The following is a 23,600-nucleotide window of genomic DNA, read 5'->3' on the forward strand; positions in this document are numbered from 1 at the left end:
ACATGAGACAACAACGATGGGTTGAGTTACTCAGTGATTACAAGTGCGAAATCCGCTACTATCCCGGCAAGGCTAATGTGGTGGCAGATGCCCTCAGCCGGAAGGAATACTCAGGTCATAGAGTGAAGGCACTGACCATGACTATCAATTCCCATTTATTTGCGCAAATCAAGGAGGCTCAGTTGGGAGCCTTAAAACAGAGAACATGCCGAGTGAAGCCTTGAGAGGAATGGAAAAGAACCTAGAGATCAAGGGAGACAGAGTCTATTATTTCATGGACCGGATCTAGACCCCAAAGTTCGGTGGTTATAGAGAGGTTGTAATGAACGAAACTCACAAAACTAGATACTCCGTTCATCCAGGCTCGGACAAGATGTACCTCGATCTCAAGAAATTGTATTGGTGGCCGAACATGAAAGTAGAGATCGCTACCTTCGTGGGCAAGTACCTGACTTGCGCCAAGGTGAAGGTCGAATATCAGAAGCCCTCAGGTCTGCTTCAGCAGCCAGAGATACCATAGTGGAAGTAGGAGAGAATTACTATGGATTTTATCACCAAATTACCCAAGTCTCCGAGTGGGCACGATGCCATTTAGGTAATTGTCGACCGAATGACTAAATCCACCCACTTCCTGCCGATCAAGGAAAACTTCAAAATGGAGAGACTCACGCGAATCTACATCCGAGAGATAGTTCAACTACATGGTGTTCCTGTATCGATTATCTCCGATCGAGATAGCAGGTTCACTTCGAGGTTCTGACAGTCACTACAGAAGGCTCTTGGAACTAAGCTGGATATGAGCATAGCTTACCATCCTCAGACAGATGGGCGGAGTGAGAGAACCATCCAAAACTTGGAAGACATGTTGAGAGCATGTGTCATTGACTTCGGTGAGTCGTGGGACACCCATTTGCCCTTGGTCGAGTTTTCCTACAACAACAGCTACCACACCAACATTAAGGTTGCGCCCTTCGGAGCCTTCGATGGTTGCAAGTACAGAGTATGACAGAACAAAAATATTTGTCGGGGAAGAAACGTGAAACTTGATTGACCTCCAACTTTGTATAAATGCTCATCTTGAATTTTTCTTCAAAGCAAAGAGCAAATTTTCTTCTAAGCAAAGAGCAGGCATGGTAAAGAGTATGACAGAATCCACAAATTTGTCACCATAAAAAAAAACACATGAAATTATATGCACAAATTTGTCCAACTCCTGAAGAAAAAAAAATACTTGTGTAAGTGAATAATCAAGAAAAAAAAATTGTAAGCATCAACATGCTGCTAGTTCTTAGGTAATTCAGACATGACTAATAATGTCATATTTCCTGTTATACCCTTGAAACCATTTCAAAGATTCTTTTTGCACTAAATCAAGATCCAATTCATGATCACAACCGGAAACAACTAATCCACGACAAAAAAAAAAAAAAAAAACAACAACATTTGGATCTTGTGTACTTGTGTCAAAATGCTCACTAAGATTTGGATCACATATTACATGCAAGTCCTCCAACTGTCAAAAACAAGATTCAAGCACATAAGCAAAATGTATAATGTCAAACAGTAAATAAAGGTTGATAAAATAGCCAAATGAACAAACCCAAATAACCAAATAAAACAAATAAATAATAAATATTTAGACAATATTAGTTCTTACCTGGTATGTTGAGACTCAGGATGCAAACGAGGATGGATACTGTCGAATACCACAAAACCCGTCCCCACACCCAAACTTCGGTCCCACAACCCGCCCTCGCTGCAGGATATTGTCGGATGCTGCAAAACCCATCTGTGTTCCATTAGCCTCAACACTTGGTTGTGGTGGCTGTTGATCTTGAGTGTCACTGCAACAAAGGCAAAATTCATATTATAGACATGAGATAAAGATTATAGAGATGCAATTAAAATTACAGGAAAAAGATTATATAGATGCAGTTAAAATTACAACAAAAAAAAAAAACATTACATATATGCAGTTAAATTACAAAAGAAAAAAAAAAATGAAGGTTTGCTTTTGAAAATAAACAAAACAGATGAAGAATACATTCTACAATGGATGAATTAATCCTTTTTTGTTATGTACTTCCTATTGTACTCATCATGGAAGTTAAACAAAACCATCCTATTCTTAAATATAAAATGGCATGGTCCTAAATTCCTAATGTCCCACAATTGCCAACATTATCTTCAAACATAGATGAAGACCACAAAATTCAATTACCAACAAAAAATATTTAATTATAGTTCAAATTACAGCCATACTAGATGCAGAGTAAATCAAAAAGTAAGAACTCGATTAATTAATTGAGAATACAACCAAAACAAATAAAAACAATTGTTTTAATTACGTTTTTACTATCCAGACAAATGTAAAGTAGATTTCGAGTGCACATTTATCAATTCCAAGAACCAATACAACCGATATGTCCAATGATTGTCAAAACAGATGAAAAAAATCCAAATTTGTTATCCTTTTACCAAGTTTTCTGCCAAACATTTTTATTTTAATTTCAAAATTCATATGGTTAGTCATCAATACTCATTTGAACTATTTTGGTGAGAAACTAATCTATACAGTACAGATAGTTATTTATAGCTTATACTTACGTTAATCAAACCAAAATTTTTTCGCATCAACATTTCGACAAACACTTGGTATGCTCCAAAGTATGACTTACACATGAAATTTAAAATAAACTAGGTCATCCTATTAACATATTCAGAACATTGCAACCCAAAAACAGTTCATCAGATGGACATAAATTAGTAAGTTTTCTTCTGATTTTGAATCCACATGTGGACGAATATGTAATTGGGGACAATAATGTTTTTAAGAATAAACACAGATCGGAGATGCAATTACCCGGAGATCAAAACATAAAACCCAGAAGTGATGATGTAGCCGTGGCGATAGCGATGTTGGGTAGAGGATGGGGGAATCGGTGGTGGCCGACGTTGATGGAGAAGCTACTCTAATGGATAAGAAGTGGAGAATTTCGATGAAGGGAGGGGGAGAAAATGAGAAACAATTTGAAAGAACCGAGTCGAATGTCGGTGTATTGATCTCCAAGATGAATTAGGGCAGTGAAAGTGAGAGCCCAGTTTGTTTGAGATTTTCAAATCCAAAAGTTTTTTTAAAAAGTTAAAAATTTCAAAAAGTTTTTTTTCCTTAAGTAAAAACTTTAAAAGTAGTTTTTAAAACTAGTTTTGCCAAACATCTTTTGTTTTTTTTTTTTTTTTCTAAAAATGACTTTTGGCTGTGAAAAACTAAACCAAACACCCCCTAAAACTCAAAAAAATTTAGGATTGGGCGTAATAATTTTAATCTTGGGGGAATAGAAAGCGGGTAACCTAAAATTATCAATATCTTTTAATCTTGAAGGGAATAAGAGGCGAAAAGCTAAAATTTTCAATACGATACAATGTCACACAAATTATATGCCACTAAAAGCTGATATATAGTGGCATAAAACAAATGTGCCAATAAAAGTTTGTGTCACTAAATGTAATTTTGTTTGTAGTGTACATACATGAGTATTAACTACTAAGTACAAAAGTAATCGTATTAACTATTATAAATCTTCCAACAGTACATGTCTGTACTAGATGCTTATCACCTGCAATAGTTAAACATTGAGAGGGATAAGCGGGTGACACTTAATGAGTTACAATATAACGTTATGCCATATATATATATATATATATATATATATATATATATATATATATATATATATATATATATATATATATATATATATATAACAGAAGCAATGAGGGACAAAGAATAACAAAGGCATATGTATATCATATGACAGGCTTTCCATATTAATAAATGATCTTATTCAAAGATTTACGATCAATGAGACACAATAATTTCAACCTGATATAGATCATAAAGCTTCAGCCCAAGTGGCACAGAAAATAGACAATTTATGATTATCATTTTGCTAGCATATACAGGCTTTTAGCCCTACCTAGCCCTATGCTAATACCAGAAGTGATATGAGTCATGCTCTACATGGACAAAGGCACAAAGCTAATACCAGAAGTTATACGAGACATGCTCTACATGGCCAAAGGCTCAAAGCCAATACCAGAAGTTATGCGGGACATGCTCTACATGGCCAAAGGTATACAACTCCAATATCATGATAACACAGGAAAACACATTGCACATATAACACATAACATACAATTGTCCCTATATTGAAATTCACCGTGAAATAACCGAATGATAAAATAGCAATTTGGACAGCACTTCGTTTCTATAAATGACTTTCTTTGACGAAACTGGGGTTTTAGTTGAAAACCGGGCTATACGTGGGCTGAGTTTCGATTGAAAATATTATTTTCTCGGGGTCTTCGGGCTTGCTTCGAGTGTTAGGGAAGTTTCTTAGGCTTCGCGGGGGGGGGGGGGGGGGGGGGGGGTTGTTAGGATAGTTTGAGAGAGAGTAAAGGGTGTAAAAGTGTGAGATTTGTAAAGAAAATCTGGACAGGTTCACTTTCTATTTATAGTATCCGAATCTGAATTATGTTGGGCGTAAACTTCAGGTACGCGGGGCGTACTGCATTGCAGCACTCTACGCTAAGCGTAAACCCAGTACGCAGCGCGTAGAGTGATGCATGGCATCTGATGGATATCCGAGCCTCGGACGTGTCAAGATTGTGTGATGTGTGTCATCCGTGCGAATAAGGGGTTGACGTGGTCGGCTCTGGACCTAGCTTCCGAGTACGCGTTGCGTAACTTGAGTACGCTGGGCGTACGACCTCCTCGAAGTTTGTGCCATAAACTTCAAAAATTCATATCTTTCGCGTACGAGCTCCATTTTTTACGTTCTTTATATCCGCACGTAGGTGAGATTATACTCTATAACTTTCGTTTAGATTCCATCGGCTAATTTTGACTTTATTTTTAATGTTATATTTTTAACAGGCCGGAACAGGAAAAATCCGTTAAAAATTCATAACTTCTACGTCTTACACATAAGTTAGAAGCTGCGAAAAATAAGAGATGATATTTTCATATTCCCTAAAGTGGTTTTTATGATTTGTTGGTACCATATAAAAAGAAAATTCAAAACCATACTAAACAGTAACAAAAATCGATGAAACTTCATCAAAGATGTTTATTATCTTAAAGGGTCATCCACAAAATTTTCCAGAGTTTATTTACTAGTGTAAGTATTTTATATGCCTGAACACTCTATTTTCTTATTATTTTCATGTAAATATAAAGAAAATATATATTGAGCTGAAAATTTCCAGAATGCATCTTCATACAATTTAATAGCAATGAATAATCGTTTTCTTATTTTTTATGTCGAAAAACATGCCTAAAGGCTCAATAAATTATAGAGAAAACTTGGTTCTTGTGATTTTGGTAAAGATTATTGATGTTATTTTGAGAATTTTTGCAATATGTTACAAAGACTTTTGAATCAATATCTGTTTGCTCCTCTTTATACATGATGTTAATTGCTAAAATTAATTTTCCTTGATTTTTAGTGATGAATAAGACCTTTGAACATGCAATACAAAACTAGTATTCACAAAAAGGTGCTGTTTGAGCAATAATTTTGTAAAAATTCCTAAAAATCTAAATATTTGAATTTTCCAATGAGGTCAGATGGGTTTAAAAGCTAACTCAAAATATTATATTTCAGAAAAAGAATCTCGAATTTTGGTTAAGAAATGAGTGAGATGTGGCAGTTTAAATTTAGGTAAAGAAATCTAGCAGATTGCATGCATGATGATTGGTTAGAAAAGTGAGTTTTCATCATTTCTTTGAGTAAATCTTTTGAAATATTTTATGAATTCATGATAAACTCATATTATAGTCATGTTTGCAGAGATCAAAAGATTAAAACTTATCAAAATGTATACATGCATTTATGAACAAAATTTTGTTTCTCAAAAACTCTTAACTTGAGTTTGATGTTTTAATCCTTAAAATCGATTTTTACACCAAGATCATGAACATGCAGCCTTGTTTATCATACATGCATGGTGTTAAAACACATCCATGATGTTCTAAAAACCATTTTAACAAAAAGAAAACAAATTTGAAGAAGATGAAGAAGTAGAAGAAGGAGAAAGTGTAAGAAAACTTGAGATTTTGAAGGAATAATGAAGTAGAAATCGAGTTTACCTTCAAGAACACCACAAGATGATGAAGATTTAGAGGTCAAGGTGTGTTCTTGGACTTATTTTATGGAATAAAATTCGTGGTTGAAGGAGAAAGGAAGATAGAATAGAGAGAAAATGAAGTGGAGGTGTTGGAAAAATGAGAGAGAATGAGGGATATGGAGTGTAAGGTTTGTGTAAATGTTTTAAGAAGGAAAATATTGAAGGATGAGAGAGGGTGGCCGACTTTTGAGGGTATAATTCACTCCCTCTCTTTTAACTTTGTAAAAATTTCAATTATTTTATAAAAGTTTTAAACTTTTTATAAAACATACACCCAAACCAAGATTTTATTCATGAAACCTTGATTTTTGACTTATAAATTTTGGGTAATTGTTAATGACTTAAATATTTTTGTTCCTTGATTATATTTTCCTGAATTTAGCCATTTTCAATTGATATTATGAGGTTCATAACAAATTTTATGGAGTCTTAGGTGTTAAAGTTTATAAATTTGAGATTTTAGGGCTTTTAGGGTTTTTGAGAGTTTGTAAATCTTTGGATATCAAAATAAATAGAATCTTTGAAACTTAAAATTATCTTATGTTATTATAACTCTTGTATAGTTATAAATAATGTTTGTAACTTATTTTATCGGTTTATTGGCATTCTATGTAGTGGTTTCGACATTCAAGTGAAATTGAGGAATCAAGTATACTAGCCCTAGTTTTCAACTTCAACTTAAGTTCCTATGAGACTCAGACCTAATTTACACCACTAGGTCAAGTGAATGATGTGTGTATATGGTTCATGAAAATATGTTCAAGTCAAAGAGTGACCCGAATATGGATAATCACTACAATTAAGTAGTTATAGAATTCACATAACAATGTGAAATCTAAGTACATTGTCCATCGTTTCTAATTGTTTCCAAGTCTCTAGTAGATTATAACTTAGCTTCTAGTTACTAAGTCTAGTATGTGTCGTGCCTATATGTGCAACTAAGTTTAGTCAAATCTAGAACCGAATTGAATTTTTGACGGTTGTCATAGTGGACCTAACCAGCGCACAACCAAGTGTGTACCCGATCCCTTTGTCCTTCACTTGACTCACATATACATGTGAACAAGGTATTAGTCTGAATTTTCCAAAGATGAAAATTCTCATTCATCATACAATACAACTCGCATGATTCCAAGTTTCGGTCCAATTGAAACTTGGGTGATGAGAATCTTTCCTTATTGGGTAAATTTAGACACTACCACAAAAGAAAGAATCAAATTCATATTTCCAATATTGCTAGAAACATACAAACATCAAATTTTTCATAAATGCCATTGCAAGGAGATATAAAATAAAACAAAACAAAATTTTATTTATTTATAAAATGTGGAAAAACTTTTCCTTACAATGCAACTTTAAATGAAAACTATGTTATTACATATTTCCTAGCAATCTATCATAACCCCTAAGTAGTAGCTCAAAAATCCAATCTTCGAACCATGCGATTGAAATCCATCTTCGCGATTAGATTCAACATACTCTTATTTTAAGCTTCCTTCCCTTTTCTTGATCCTTTAAAACATCAAAATGCAACCTAGTCACATCATGTATTAAGAATCAACAATTAGGAGCTTAACAGAGTTAGATAGTGGACTTACTTGAAGCATAGTCAAACTTTTTGATTCTTCCTTCTCTCATATGTTTCAGGTAGTTAGGGCAGCTTCACAACTAATGCTCCTTCTCTTGACAATAAAAACATATAGACTCTTTGGAAATGGTACACGGTACTATCACAAACTTAGCCTTTCCCTTTACCTTTTGGTCAACCGAGTTGACCAAGGCCGATCCCTTTCCATTGGGAAGAGAAAACTTTTCTGGACTTCCAATGTTACCATTGTCAATGTCCATGGAAGTTTGAGAAATAGATCTTCCACCCAAATTTGCTTTTCCAGTTCGCCAAATCATTGTTGATTCAACAACAACAAGCAAATAAGAAAGATCGATAAGGTTCATGTCGTGATTTGTCACATAGTAGTCCTTAATGAACTCACTATACAACTTAGGAAGTGAATGAAGAACCCAGTCAACAACCAACTTCCTTGGAACAACGACATCCAACATTCTCAACATGTCAATGTGTGACTTCATCTCTAAGACATGAGTACACACAGTTCTTCAATATTTATGTTTCATTACGAGTAGGGCTTGAGTGATATTGAACTTTTCATGTCTTTGAGCTTGTGGGTCAGGGAGAATAATTGGAGGAGGTGGATGAAGAGAATTACGATTTTCATGATCCAATTGCGGGAAATCATCTTCATTAGGGAAACTTGTTCCAAAAGATTTGGGAAGATCATAGTTGTCTGAACCAGACATCTACAATGGGAGAAATTCAAGTTAGTTGATTTAAGTCCTTAATAGAACACCCAATATGAAATATTAAGGCTAGGACCCAACACAATATTTTATAACTTGGAAGAGGGATGCTGTAATCCAAGCTACAAAATATTTGAAGGTAGGCGAATGACGATTCATCAATTTCCACCATGAAAAACGAAATAGGTATTTGGTTTTAATTGGTTTGAAACTCCTAGATCTTTTGAGATTCATTGAGCTTTTCAATGGTATGTTTAAATCTCGATTGTGCCCTCTCAATTTTGTGACTAGGATGCCAAGGATCACAAACAAGGTGTGAATAACCATGCAAATTAACTTGGTACCCTTAATTTTTATCACCTAATCGATGTGCCGGTTACCCATACGTGCTCCACCGATCTATGATAAACATTAAGTCACCATTTTCTACTCTTACTAATCCATGTTAGTGTGTCGGTTACCCACACACGCTCCACTAACGAGTTGGTAAGTTACAAAGTATAATTTCATGGGTTAGCACCAAATTCACATTTTCCTAAAGTAACTAAGATTGAGAATTTATAAAAGGTTTAGTTACTTTATATTTATCATTATACTTATAATGAGAATTATAGTCCTTGTCCTACCTGTTCGGATAACGACCCTCCACTAGTCAAGGAAGCACTGAGTGAGAGTGGACCCCATTAAGCTGCCATTTTATTGGCAACAACCTTATATCCCCCTTATAGACCGGCTTCGTGAATGAGGCATACTAACGATAAAACTGACTTGCACTTATACATATATATTATTAACTTATAATACTATAAAATATAAGGGTTGAATTTTAACTTTTAAAACTCTAGGGTTTGGAATTAAAGTGTGTATGAGACTTTAGAAATTCCAAAACTTGAGGGCAAGTTTTGAACAACTGAAAAAACTTTTGGAAGCCATAACATATAAGTTTAATATAGGTTTTAAAGACTTTAATGAAGAGACTCTTGAACATCCATAACTTGAGGACAAGATATGGAGTCCATAAAACTATTTATGAGAAAAGACTCTTCAATTATGTAACCTATAGCTTTAATGAAGATTTAACACAAAAACTTTTGGTTTTCCATAACTTGCGGATAAGTTATGGAATCCATTAAAAAAACATTAAGATCATTAATTCAACTAACAAGCATGTCAAGAAAAACTATGATCTAGATTAAACTCATATGAACAAGACAATTCAAGTCAAACAATTTTCATGTAATTAGTCTAACCATTAAATTATGGGTTTCGAGCAATACATCATTCCTATGGTGTACATGCAAACCCTAATAGCTTTTGGATCTAGTTTGTCTAATGAACATGCAATTGAATATCCAAAGCTATAAACCCTAGATCTAACATATGATGAACTGAAATAAGGGTTTAGTAATTACCTTTGATTGTTATATAGCAATAACAATCAATTCCTTGCTTTGATTGGCTTCAGAAAGCTTAGTGTCTCAAGTGTTGCACCTCTAATGGAGTCACAAACACCACTAAGCAATTGGATGAAGGAGAGAAGAGAGGGGAGGCACCATAAAACGACTGGAAACCCTAAAGGAACACTTAGCCACGTTTTTGGGGCATAGGGGTCCCTTATATACATGTAGGCTATTAGGGTTTGCAACTAGGAAACCCTAATCTGACTGCTTTGGCCCTAAGCAGACCATAGACTCCTTTAACATATCCCTTGGATGAATTCCTTATGGTCTTCCCATAGAATTCGTCCAACCTATATATTATTAGGTGATCCATAGCCCAATTGTAATTATCTTATAATTACAACTCCAGTCCCCTAAGTTTAATTAATATCTTTTAGTCACAAAATTAATTCTTAATTAATTCTTGACTAAAACAATATGATTTCTCCTTTAATATATTATTCTTATAATATATTAATAAATCATAATTAAACCTTTCTCTCCTTAATTCATTCTACATATTGCTATGGTGAAGGCAACCCAAAAGGACCATGCTCATAATCGGGTCAAGTACATACCAAAATAGTTATGGACTTAGACACTAATCCAATAGTCTCCCACTTGGATAAGTGTAATAACTATTTTGCATAACTTCAGAACCTGATCAGCAATCGTAGCTTTCAAAAGCCGCTGTCAACTCTGATCTTATCAGATACGTGTGTCCTTTAGATAAGGGATTATATATTCCTCCATTCTACAAGATATCGTATAGATGTGAGACATGGATTTAAATCATTCTCTCTGTCTATTGTTTCCCGACATCTGATTTATGACGAATGACAACGGACTACAATTGAGCACATCAACTTAGTCCTAACTTGGCCAAGCGCTTAGGGTGTCATCACTAAATCATCGAGGGGCTCACAGATATCGCTTTTATCCCACTTTGGGTAAAAGGAATGGATAAACTTTGACTCAAATGCTTGCTTGCACCTACTAATCGAATCACACACAACAACAAGTGTTATAACACCAAGTTACTGGTGTGTTTACTTATCATCAATGTGCAACCGACCAGCAAATAACAACTCACATGTCTCGGTTTCAAGAATATACAATGTTATCGTCTCACTAATCACCCGTGATAAATCCATGAAGTGATTCAAGTGAGCATGATTTTAATCCAATACTTTAATCTTATTAAAGCACTCATGAACTCTGCAGCAAACTTGTTCTATGTCTAAACACTTTAGACAATCTATAGACAAATTCATGACAGTCTTGCTTTATACCTACTTCTAACGTATGACCGACTATGGAGGTTCATATAACCCAATTATTCTGGAAGTCAAAACATGCAAAGTGAAACACAACGATAATACTTAATCCTATATGGCCCCAAACTCTTGAGTATAAATAAAACATCTTTTATTTAGTCACCATATTGATTACTCATTACTCATTGTTTAATGTTTCGGAAAATCAACTTTATTACTCGAATTATAACCACAATTGTCCCATGCTCCAAGCATGCACACTTTGGTTTCCTATGGTCCATACTTTGTAAAATAGATCAATTGAAAAACTTTTCGAATGAAACTCATTTCACAATCCCCAATCCTTATCATTAACGTAAGAATACCAAATTCTTGCCACTTTTAGAATATGTCAGATTCTAACATTTTATGCAACGATCCTTTCGTGAAGTCACAACACAAAAGTCACAAAGACTCGGCCAATGAAATCACAAGGTACTCTATCAGAAATTGTTACAAAACAATTATATAAATGTGATGTCTCTCACTCAAAGTACATATGACAACTCATTCTAAATAGAATCTCATCTATTAATAATAATGTCGATATGGTCCATCCAGTACTATACTTCCAACTACTCACACGCGACCAATCCTCAACGAACTTTGGATCGTCCTTGTGATAGTTGTTTAATTATTTTAGTCAAAACCGATTCTAGTCCCTTTTCCCTCTTAATGCACTAGGCATTTGGAAAATTTTACAACGGTCAAATATTATAGCATATGCAATCGATCCTATACTCGAAACATATTGGACACGATGCATAATGTCTCACATAAAGACGTGATGCTTTATCAGCCTTCTGCCATAATATTTTATGTGCCTTGTTCCCACAATTCGAACTATGAAGAGGGATGTCGTAATCATAATCGAATTTTGCGAATGCACTATGTATCCTTGACTAAATCTATTAACATTTCTCAATATAAGCTTTAGAATTTTGAAACGAAGTATAATATTCTCTCCCTTAATTATAGCAAAACAACTTTTCAACCCTTGCAAGTTTGCAAAGTGAATCTTTGTTTTCTAAAATTAATATTGCTAACTCCCAATACTTACCATAATAATCATGCTCCCACTAACATGATGATTATTTTCTTACCATCATAACACTTATGCTCCCACTAGCTTTGACATGTATTCAGAAAACAATTGAACTTTCAGGAAACAATGCTTATTGAATTCCTTAAGTTCATATTTCTAATACCTAATGCTTTGTTAAGCCTTTATCTAAGCTTTGTAAACTCATACACCTTTGCCTTAGATAGCTCACATGTGTGTCTAAAAAATTCAGATTTATGCTACTAAGTCCCAAATATTCAGACTAATTGCCAAATCTCATAATTCGAACTATGAAGAAGGATGTCGTAATCATAATCGAATTTGAGAATACAATTTTCACAATTGCTATCTTTTTAAAATCTCTCTTAGTGAAAGCATTTCCTCACAAACATTTTCATGAAGGAGAGAAACTTAATGACACTTAGATCTTATGATGTATGTGTTCCTATCCATGTGAATTTGCCACAACCATAATCGTAAGACAAGGTTCACGACAAATCCAAACTCATATGGACTGAACTCATTCAAACTTGATTGCTTGCCTCATGGTAACACGAGTGCCCACCATGTCTTCCAAGTGGTTTAGCAACTCATCCTTACTTATCAATGTACTTTCCATTGATCAAGGTGCTTTGTCTTTATGTATTCAAATGAGAACTCATAGAACTCACAAACATATTTAGCTTAATTGGAATGGCAAAAAAACAAAATAATGTTAACATGATAGGTTATAAACCTCAAGTCGTTCGCTAGTGATGATTACCTAGGTTTACTCTTGATTTATTCTTTAAACTTTTGAAGACCATTAAGACTCCCACTGACTCCTTGACATATAAGATTCTCTTGTCAAGAAACATTTCTTGACAAATAAATATTCAAGAGTTAGTGTAGCCTTTTGTCAAGTTTAACAATTCACACAATTGGTCCTGGTTGGTCTTTGTCTTATCCAAGACATCACAACTTACCAATTTCAAATGTGCAAGAATAAGAAAACTTTTCCAAATTCCACATTTGACAAGTGTCATAAACCTACTTAATACTTGTCACTCATGTCACAATCTTGACTCTAAGACTTGATATTGGAACGAAGTATGATTGACATCTTGATTTAACCATTTCTACAATTCTCGACTCCTCTTCTTAGACATGCAATTGCACTAAAACTCACTTAGAGGATTGATTGAGACATGGTTCTTAATCATTAAGACCTATCATAAAACACAATAAAAGTTACTCTTCCTTCTTCTTAGAATAGAGAAACTTTTATCTTTCTGCCTACTAGATTCTTCTTATTCGTTCTGCTATTGATTGAAACTCTTTCAATCAACTCAGAAATTATACTCAATCTTACAAGTATAACCATATTTACTAAACTTTAGTAAATCATGATGAATATATTTATTACTCTTGTGGTGGACTTGATCGAAACACAACCTAGTGTACTCGATTTCTTAGTCCTTCACTTGACACTTTGTCAAAGAATTAGTTTGATTTTCAAATATGAAGTTTCTCATTCATCACACAATGCAGGTTGCATGATTCCAAGTTTCTGTCCAATTGAAACTTGGGTGATGAGAAACTCTCCCGATTTGGTAAATTCTCGACATTTCCACAAATAACATAATTAAGAATCAAATCCATTATTGCTAATAGTAGAAATATTCAAACATCAATTTTTTTTCATACATGCCACTGCAAGGATAAATAAATAAGACAAAATCAAAATTTATATTACTGCGGAAAAAATTTGTCCTTACAATGCAATTCAACTGAAAAACTATGCTATCACGTATTTCTTATCAATCTATCCTAACTCTAGAGTAGCAGCTCAAAAATCTGATCTTCGAATCCATGCGATCGAAATTCATTTCTTCATGATCAGATTCAGCATGCTTCTTCCTTAAGCTTCCTCTCTTTTCTTCGATCCTGCAAAACATCAAAATGTAATCTTATCACATGGTGTATTAAGAATCAAAAATAGGAACTTACAGAGTTAGATAATGGATTTTACCTGAAGTAGAGCCATATTCCTTGACTCTCCCATCTCTTAGATCTCTCAGGTGGTTTAGGCAGCTTCGTCTCCAATGCCCCTTCTCTAGGCAATAAAAGCAAATTGACTCTTTTGGCACAACACATGGGACAATCTCATGCTTAGTCCTTTATGGACTTCCAATGTTGCCAGTGTCCATTGAAGTTTGGGAGTTTGATTCACTAGACAAATTTGCTTGACCAGCATGCCAAATCATTGTTGATTCAGCAGCTATAAGCAAATAGGTGAGATCAATGAGGGTTATGTCGTGTTCCATCATATAGTACTCTCTTACAAACTCACTATATGATTCAGGAAGCGACTGAAGAACCCAGTCAACAGCCAACTCACCTGAAATCTCGACACCCAACATCCTTAACCTATCAATGTGTGACTTTATCTCTAAGACGTGTGCACACACAAGTTTCCCATCTTCGTGTTTACTTTCCAATAGGGCTTGAGGAACTTGAACTTTTCAAGCCTTTGAACTTGTGGGTTAGGGAGAATAATTGGAGGAGGTGAAGGAAGTGAAGCATGACTCTCATTTCCTTGATCGTATCATGGAACATCATCTTCATTCGGAAAGCTTGTTCCAAGGGACTTTGGAATACCATTGTAAGATTTAGACATCTTCAAAATGGGAGAAAATTCAAGTTAGTTGATAAGAATCCTGGATGTAACACCCATATGAAACATCAATTCTAGGATCCAACACAACATTCTACAACCTAGAAGAGGGATGTCGTAATCTAGTTGCAGAATATTTGAAGGTAGGTAAATGACGATTTACCAATTCCCACCATGAAAAACAAAAAATGAAGTTTAAGTTTTAAATGCATTGAAACTCCTAGATCCTTTTGAGATTCATTGAACTTTTCAATGGCATGTTTAATCTCGATTATGCCCTTCAAGTTTGCGACTAGGATACGGAGGATCACAAACAAGGTATGAATAACCATACGAATCTACGTGGCGCACTCAATGCTACTATCACCAAATCAATGTGTCGGTTAGCCACACACGCTTCATTGATCTATGATAAACATCGAGCCACCCTTCGCCACCAATGTTAATCCCAAATTAGTGAGCTGGTTAACCACACACGCTCCACTAACGTTTGACAAGGGTACGAAGTGTAATTCCATGGATTAGAATACAATTTCATATTTTGCCTAAAGTAACTTGAATTTGGGAATTTGTAAAAGCATGTAGTTACTTTGTACTTCATTATATTTACTTATAATGGAAGGTTTTGTCCTATTCTACCCATTCAGCTAATGACCCTCCACTAGTCAAGAGTGCGGTGGGTAAGAGTGGATACCCATTCTGTTAGGTCCGGTTTAGTGTTGCGTCTTTTGGGCTCGTTAGCTAGTCCAAGTTTTGTCTCCGGTATGGGCCTGTCCATCCGTGAGTTTTGTTTACGGTTTATTATATAAAGATGTTTGCATGCATTATTAACGTAAGATTGATAGAGATTTGAGAGCGTACAAGTTCTTATCTTTTGTAACCCTAGAATCCTCTACAGCGGAAGTTCTTCATTGAGCTTTGCTGAGGATTGAGTTAATCAAATCATTCGACACATTCAGATCCATACTTGTGTTTTTACATTATTGTTTCTATTTTATTAGTTTACCTGTTACAAAGATCTAAATCGATCAAAGAGTTTTTGAACTCATCAATTGGTATAAGAGCAGGAGGCTGTGTAATTCATACACATCTCTTCTGTGAAAGAAGCGATTAGGGTTATTCCGCATTAACTGATATTTATTGAGCCGTCACTCCATAATTGACGTATCTCAACATTTATTTGTTTTGCCCTAATATTACATATTACAAGTCTGATCTTTCAAACAGGTTAAACGATCAAGCATGGACGAGTCTCAATCTAATCCTATCAACATCTCAAACAACATTGGATCAACGAAAAATATTCTTATTCTTTACACCCAGGATTACGAAGTTTGGGTGCATCATTTTGAAGACTATGTCATAGGATTTGAAGATAATGGGTATCTTATTTGGGAAGCAATTGTGTCTGGACCATTTGCTCACTCAGGAACATCTAAAATCATTAAAACTCAGAAAGAGTATAATGATCTGTTAAAAGATGTAAAAGACGTTGCTCAAGACGAAAAGGAAAAGTTTCAGTGCAACATCAAAGCATTGAGATTGATCCGATTCGCTCTTCAATCTGATACATTTAGGTTGGTGAGTTCCTGCAGTACCGCTAAAGAAATCTGGGATAGGTTGCGAGAGCTATATTCCACAGATGAAGATTTGGAGCATTCTATTCAGACCTTGCTTTTGTCTGAGTTTGGTGAATTTAAGTAGAATTATGATGAAACTGTCACTCAGACGTTTGATCGCTTCAATCATCTTCTTAGCAAGATGATCAAACATGATATAGAAAGGAAGTTGATTGAACAGAAGGTCACCTTTTTGAATGGCCTAAGATTTGAATGGAGAGCTGTCGTGTCTACAGTTAAAGCTCATGAGCAGTTCAAGTCATATTCATTGGCAAAGCTGGTGGGAATTCTGAAATCCCAAGAAAAGATTGTCATGCAAGAAAAGAATGTGGTCTCAAGTTTGGGGTCCTTGGCCCTCCTATCAAAAGGCAAGAATGCAGTGGAAGACGAAGATTTGAACCTAGAGGACTATGATCTTATGTCAGAAGATTATGCTATGATGGTATCCAATCCCAAAAGGTTCATCAAGAAGAGGTTTCCTACCAATAAAAACAGAAATTGGCAGGGGAACTATAGTTTTGAAAAGGTAAGGGAGGAGCCGATGACAGAGGAACCAAAGAAAGAGGCGAAAGTTGAAGGAGATTCTGGCGTTAGCTGCTATTACTATGGAGGAAAGAACCATTATGCTAAAGATTGTGTTCTGAAGAAAATGGCAGAGAAAGATGAGGAAAAAGATGAAGAGGCTGTCTTAATGAAAAAGCTTGAAGAGATCAAGAGGAAGAAAGCTGCTACTAACCCTTCTATGAATGCTCTTATTGTACATGGTTCGGCAGAGGATGAGGAGTTCGGTGGCGTGCAGGTATGGTCAACCAACTCAGAGGATGATGAAGTGAGAAAGCCTTCACATGGAAAGGCATATGTTGCAAGAGGTGACGAAAGCAGTGGAAAGTGTTTGGTGGTGACTGATGTATCTCACATAAGGGGATACAATACTGATGGTGGAAACGAGGACACTAAGGAGCGAGAGGACTTATGCTTCACAGCAAAACCTCTCAGTATGTAGATCAATGAGCTTGATGAATTGATCAAGAAGGTACAATCTATTTTTATTTCATTCAAAGTCCCACATAAATCATATGAAAAAGAATTAAATAGCTTAAATTCAAGAATCTCAAATCTGGATAGTTGTTTAACTCAAACACGGGTCACCAATTCTAACCTAACTGAACAAATAAGCAGGGTGTCATCCAAGAGTGAGGAGCGAAGGATGTGGATAGAGCAAAAAGAGTCGGAGCTGATAAAGTCTAAGGATGAAACCATTTATTTACAAAGAGACAATTTAAAACTTTTAAAACAGAGAAATGTTTTTTGTTTGATTGCCAAACGACTTTATGCTAACATCACTCAACTACATCTGAATTGTAAATTAGGGCAGAAAATTCATCGCATGATTTTGCCCTTCCTTGAGTTTAAGGAGGATGAAATCGATGCTGAAGCATATAACTGTGAAAGTGTTGTATCGTCTGATGATGTGAATCCCACTTACATGTATGGTCTGGACAAAATAGAATCTTTCATAAAGTCCAAGGACCATAAGGACATGCTGAAAAACCTTTTGGATGAAAACGATAAACTGAAACTAAGGACTGAAACTATACAAAAATTCGAATCATTGAGTGCTAATTTAAGTTCAGAAAATAAAATTGATGTTGAAAACGCATCTGAACTTAATGAGGATGATGATATGAGTGAAATTTTTGTAGAGGATGTAGTCGACTGTTCTGAGTTTGTCAAGAGCGAACCTGAAAACCACAAAAATCTTATTTCTGAAAATTCAGTGGAGTTCACTCGTTTGTCCCAAAATAAGTCCCCGATTCTTGAAGAAAAGGTTGTTGTGTACTAAAAGGTGAGAACAACACCAAATCAGGTGTATAAGGTCACAGGAGTAACTGAGCATCAAACAGCCAAACTCACTGCCATAGTGAACGAACATAACGCAGATGGTTGTGATGAGTTCTTCTGGTCTGCTCCTATAGATAATGCTGACGAAACAGTTGCTTTGTTAGAGAGAACGTCCTGGAAAACAAAAGGAAGATATGTACCAGAGCCGCTGAACAAGCCTGACAACTTTGACATGCCAAGCACAAGTGGTACAAAAGAAATACCTGTAGAAGAAGTCACTTCCACAAGTGAAACATCATCTGTGAAAAGTGAACCGGCTGACAAGAGGCTGAAACAAAAGGCCAACATCCACAGACAGCCGAAACAAGTGAAAGGTCAAAAGCAGAAAAGAAACCTAAGATACAAAAAGAATCTCTCTGAGCGAAAGCAGTTTTGACGCTCTCAAAACAATCATTTCTCTTATCATGATAGAAATTCAAAGTCAGAGAAAAAGGCTTTCGGGCCACATGAGGAACATAACCGAAAGGACAGGTTCGGTTTAGAGAGCAACAACAACCGAAAGGACAGGTTCGGTTCAAATAGCAACCGAAAGGACAGGTTCGGTCCCGAAAGCAATAGCTACCGAACGTCCAGGTTCGGTCCCTCCAATGAACAAAAACAAAAGGGTCATATCGAACCACAAGTCAGAAGAAATTCCCATTCTAATTCTTCTAGTTCTCAATTCTCTTCTAAACCCAATTCTGTTCGTGCACAAAATTCTAAATCATCAACGAACCTGAAAGGAAAATCGAAGATTTCCTCTGTCCAGGAAGACCGAAAGCAGTCTAAATCCCAAACACCAAAACCTGAAACCAAACCCACTGTTGCAAATCCTAAGAAAATCAAAGTGTTTACCATTAAAAGAGAAGATGAAACAACATTAATAAAAAGAACATATCTTATTGATGTTTCTCTTACTATTCATGTTCCTGTGAAAGGCTCACGTAGACCCAAGAAACTTTGGGTTCCTAAATCTGCTTAATTTTTGCAAGTTATAAGTGACGAGCAGTTCGACGAAGAATGGTACATTGACAGTGGCTGCTCACGTCACATGACAGGGAGGAAGGAGGAGCTAAAGGAGTTTCAATCTCTTCAGAATGGTAGGAATGTCAAGTTCGGCAACAATTCTTATGGAACGATAAAGGGCTATGGGATGATAACCAATGGAGACTTCACAATAAGAAAGGTGGCGTATGTTGAAGGTCTACATCATAATCTCATCAGTGTGTCTCAACTGGTAGGAGGCACCGGTCTCAAAGTTTCATTTGATGATGAAGGTTTAGAAATCATAGAGAAGAAATCAAAAAGGGTAATTCTCAAATCAGAACGCAAAGGCGGAATGTTTCCTCTCAATCTCAAACCAATCAAAGGAAATCCAGCTATTTGTCTTTTATCCAAAGCTCACTCTAACGAAAGCTGGTTGTGGCACCAAAGGCTCTCATATCTTAACTTCAAATACATCAACAAGCTTGTCACAGGAGGTCATGTTAGGGGTCTCCCATTGCTCAAGTTTGATCGAGAACATTTGTGTGCTGCGTGTGAAATGGGGAAGCAAAGTCGTCAAAGTCACCCATCCATTATAAACACAAAAGTTGTTGAACCACTTGAGTTGCTTCACATTGACTTGTGTGGTCCATCATCTATCGAAAGCATTGGCAGTAGCAAGTATATTCTTGTTATTGTTGATGATTTCTCACGTTTTACATGGGTGTTCTTTCTGAAGCACAAATCTGAGGCTACTCTTAAGCTAAAGACGTTTATTAAGCAGGTTGAAGTGCAACTGAGAAAAGTCGTTCACAACATCAGGAGCAACAATGGACTGGAGTTCAAGAACAAAGAATTTGAAGACTTTTTGGCAAAAAAAGGAACCAGTCACAACTTCTCAGCTCCCTACACACCTCAACAGAACGAAATTGTCAAAAGATGAAACCGATCCTTGTGTGAGGCGGCCCGAACGATGCTAAGTTTCGCTTCTCTTCCTTTATATTCCTGGGCTGACACTATTGCTGCAACATGTTTCACGCAGAATAGGTCTTATCTCAACAAGCACTTTTCTCTTACTCCCTATGAGATCATAAACAACAGAAAGCCGAACGTAAAATTCTTCCATGTATTCGGCTCACGATGCTTCATCTTCAACTCCAAAGAACATCGTAACAAGTTTGACATTAAAGCTGATGAAGGAATTTTTCTGGGATACTCACTTCCTTCAAAAGCATACCGGGTTTTAAATAAGCGTTCGAGGAAGATCAAAGAAACATATTATGTGACTTTCGATGACAACTACGTCAAAAAGCTAAAGGCTACTGAAGAAGCAATTGGAGAGATTTTTACTCAAACTGGTCAAGTCACGGCTTTGATTGCTAATCTGTTCGATCAGTTTGTGGAACTATTCGATGAACCTGAGAAAGCTACTCTCTCGGAGGCCAAGGCAGCAGATAACAAGGTCGACCATCTGAAGCAAATTGTCGAAGATGCCGCCAAACGAATGGGTGAAGGAGAACAAGTTCCAAACGAACCTCCTGAGCAAGGTGCTTCAGTTGAGGGGGAGAATCCACCTTCTTCAAAACAACCAAGCTCACAAGTTGAGGGGGAGAATTCCATTCTAGTTCCATCCGAAAGCTCATCAACACCCGAAAGTCCTGTAGCACCAGAAAGTCCAGCTACACCGGAAAGCTCATCAGTCAAGGGGGAGAATGCTGATATGTTCTACGACAACGATAGTCAATCTGAAATGGAAGAAATGGTGAATGCTGAATTGGATCTATCCTATGATCCAAATTACCCTCCTCTTGTTAAGTGGACCAGAGATCATCCTGTATCCCAGGTAGTTGGTAATGTCTCTGAAAAGGTCCTGACCCGATCTTAACTGAAGGCAAAGCAAACATCTCTATTCTCCAAAGTAGAGTTCTGCATGTATAATTCTTTCGTCTCAAAAGTTGAACCGAAGACAGTAAATACTGCTCTTGATCACTCTGACTAGGTTCAAGCAATGCAAGATGAACTCAACGAGTTCGAAAGAAATAAGGTTTGGCGCCTCATTCCAACTCCTAAAGACGCCTCATTTGTTGGTCTCAAATGGGTATTCAGAAATAAAATGGACAAGGAAGGCAATGTGATTCGAAACAAAGCTCGTCTCGTGGTGAAAGGATACTTCCAGGAGGAAGGAATTGATTATGAGGAAACTTTTGCTCCGGTAGCGAGGCTGGAATCTGTTCGAATACTTCTAGCCTATGCTGCACACAAGAACTTTGAGGTCTACCAAATGGACGTGAAATGCACCTTTCAGAATGGAGAACTTGAAGAAACAGTTTACGTGGAGCAACCTCCTAGATTTGTTAATGAAAAGTACCCCAATCACTGTTATATTCTGGACAAGGCGGTTTACGGTCTGAAACAAGCACCTAGGGCATGGTATGAAACGCTAACCAAGTTTTTAAAGATGTCAAAATTCAAACAAGGTTCGGTTGACCCAACCTTCTTTCGTAAGAAGGAAGGTAACCACCTTATGATTGTTCAAATCTATGTCGATGATATCATCTTTGGCTCAACGAATCTTAGCTTAACAACTGAATTCAGAAAGCTGATGGAGACTAAATTTGAAATGAGCTCAATGGGTCCGATTAACTTTTTCCTTGGTTTAAATATTAGACAGGGACCCGAAGGCATCTTTATCAATCAGGAAGCTTACACCAAGACTCTTCTTGCTAAATTTGGCATGATGGGAGACTCAAAGGTTAAAGTTCCAATGGCATTTGGCACCAAGCTCACACCATCCTTGGAAAAACCGGCAGTCGATATTACGTTATATCGCCAGATGATTGGTTCTTTAATGTACCTTACTTCTAGCAGGCTTGATATTATGTTTTCTGTCTGTTACTGTGCTAGATTTCAGGCGAATCCTCGTGAACCCCATATGCTTGCAGTGAAAAACATACTCCGGTATCTAAAACGAACCACCTCTCTCGGTTTATGGTATCCATCAAACTCAGGTTTCTTCGTTCAAGCCTACTCAGATCCAGACCTTGGAGGTTGTGGTTTAGACAGGAAAAGCACCACTGGAGGTTGCCAATTCCTAGACGGGAAGTTGGTTAGCTGGCAATCAAAGAAACAGACATGTGTATCTCTGTCTACAGCCGAAGCAGAGTACATCGCAGCTGCATCCTGTACATCTCAAGTGATTTGGATCCAAAGCCAGCTCCGGGACTACGGACTCAATATGAAAAAGATCCCACTATATTGCGATTCAGAAAGTGCAATTAGGATCTGTCATAACCCAGTACAACATTCCAAGACCAAGCATATAGCACTGAGGTATCACTTTATTAAGGATCATGTGGAAGATGGGAACGTCGAAATTCACTTTGTTCGAACCACTGATCAACTGACTGACATCTTCACTAAAGCTCTTCCTGAAGCATCTTTCAATAAAATTATACAAGGGCTAGGAATGATGGAATCGGAGTCAGTACCAAAGACTACTTCTCTAAATTAAAAAGTTGGAAGCGAAATAGACCGAACGTTCGGGTTCGGGTCTCATGTGTGCTGAAATGAACCGAACGCTCGGGTTCGGGTCTTGTTCTGGTATACCGAAATGAACCGAACGCTCGAGTTCGGTCGTATCATCTGATCTTCGCTTATCACTCAAAGGCAGTTTCTTTGGTTGTAAACCTTTTGTATTATTTTCTCAAATTCATTTCTCTTATTTTCAAAGTTCTGTTCTTTTTCAAACTTTTTTTTAAACCGAAATAGACTGAACGCTCGGGTTCGGTTCCAAATTTTTTTTTTCCGTGTCTCATTTATTTATTTATTTTTTCTTTAAATGAAAATTTCCAAAAATATTTTTACTCTTTTTCTTATTTTCTTTTCGTGAATTCAAAAAAAAAAAAAAAAAAAAAAAAAAAAAAAAAAAACTCCAAAAATATTTTTTATTATTTTTTCTATTATTTTGTTTTGTTTTGTGTCTTATCTTTTTGTGTGTCTATTTGTGGGGAAATCATTTCACTAGTTAGGTGTCCCTAGAAGCATGCTGCTGAATGTGTCCAAAGCCTCACCTGATTCTGAATAATAGCCTTACTGACTTGGTACAACAAACCTTGTCTTCCCAATTAGGCTTTCATA

The 23,600-nt window shown here is 36.3% G+C and overlaps 1 long non-coding RNA gene across 1 annotated transcript; it reads right to left on the reverse strand.

The window, feature by feature from the left end:
* Window positions 1-1,219: 1,219 nt before the first annotated feature.
* LOC145012908 (uncharacterized) lies at window positions 1,220-3,085 on the reverse strand. The gene is made up of 3 exons (XR_013664715.1): window positions 2,864-3,085; window positions 1,658-1,844; window positions 1,220-1,513 (listed from the first exon to the last, which is right to left on the reverse strand). It is a non-coding gene; the product is annotated as an uncharacterized LOC145012908 (long non-coding RNA).
* Window positions 3,086-23,600: the final 20,515 nt, after the last annotated feature.

This window comes from Lactuca saligna, chromosome 8, assembly GCF_052625555.1.
Source record: "Lactuca saligna cultivar CGN05327 chromosome 8, ASM5262555v1, whole genome shotgun sequence".
NCBI lineage: Eukaryota > Viridiplantae > Streptophyta > Magnoliopsida > Asterales > Asteraceae > Lactuca > Lactuca saligna.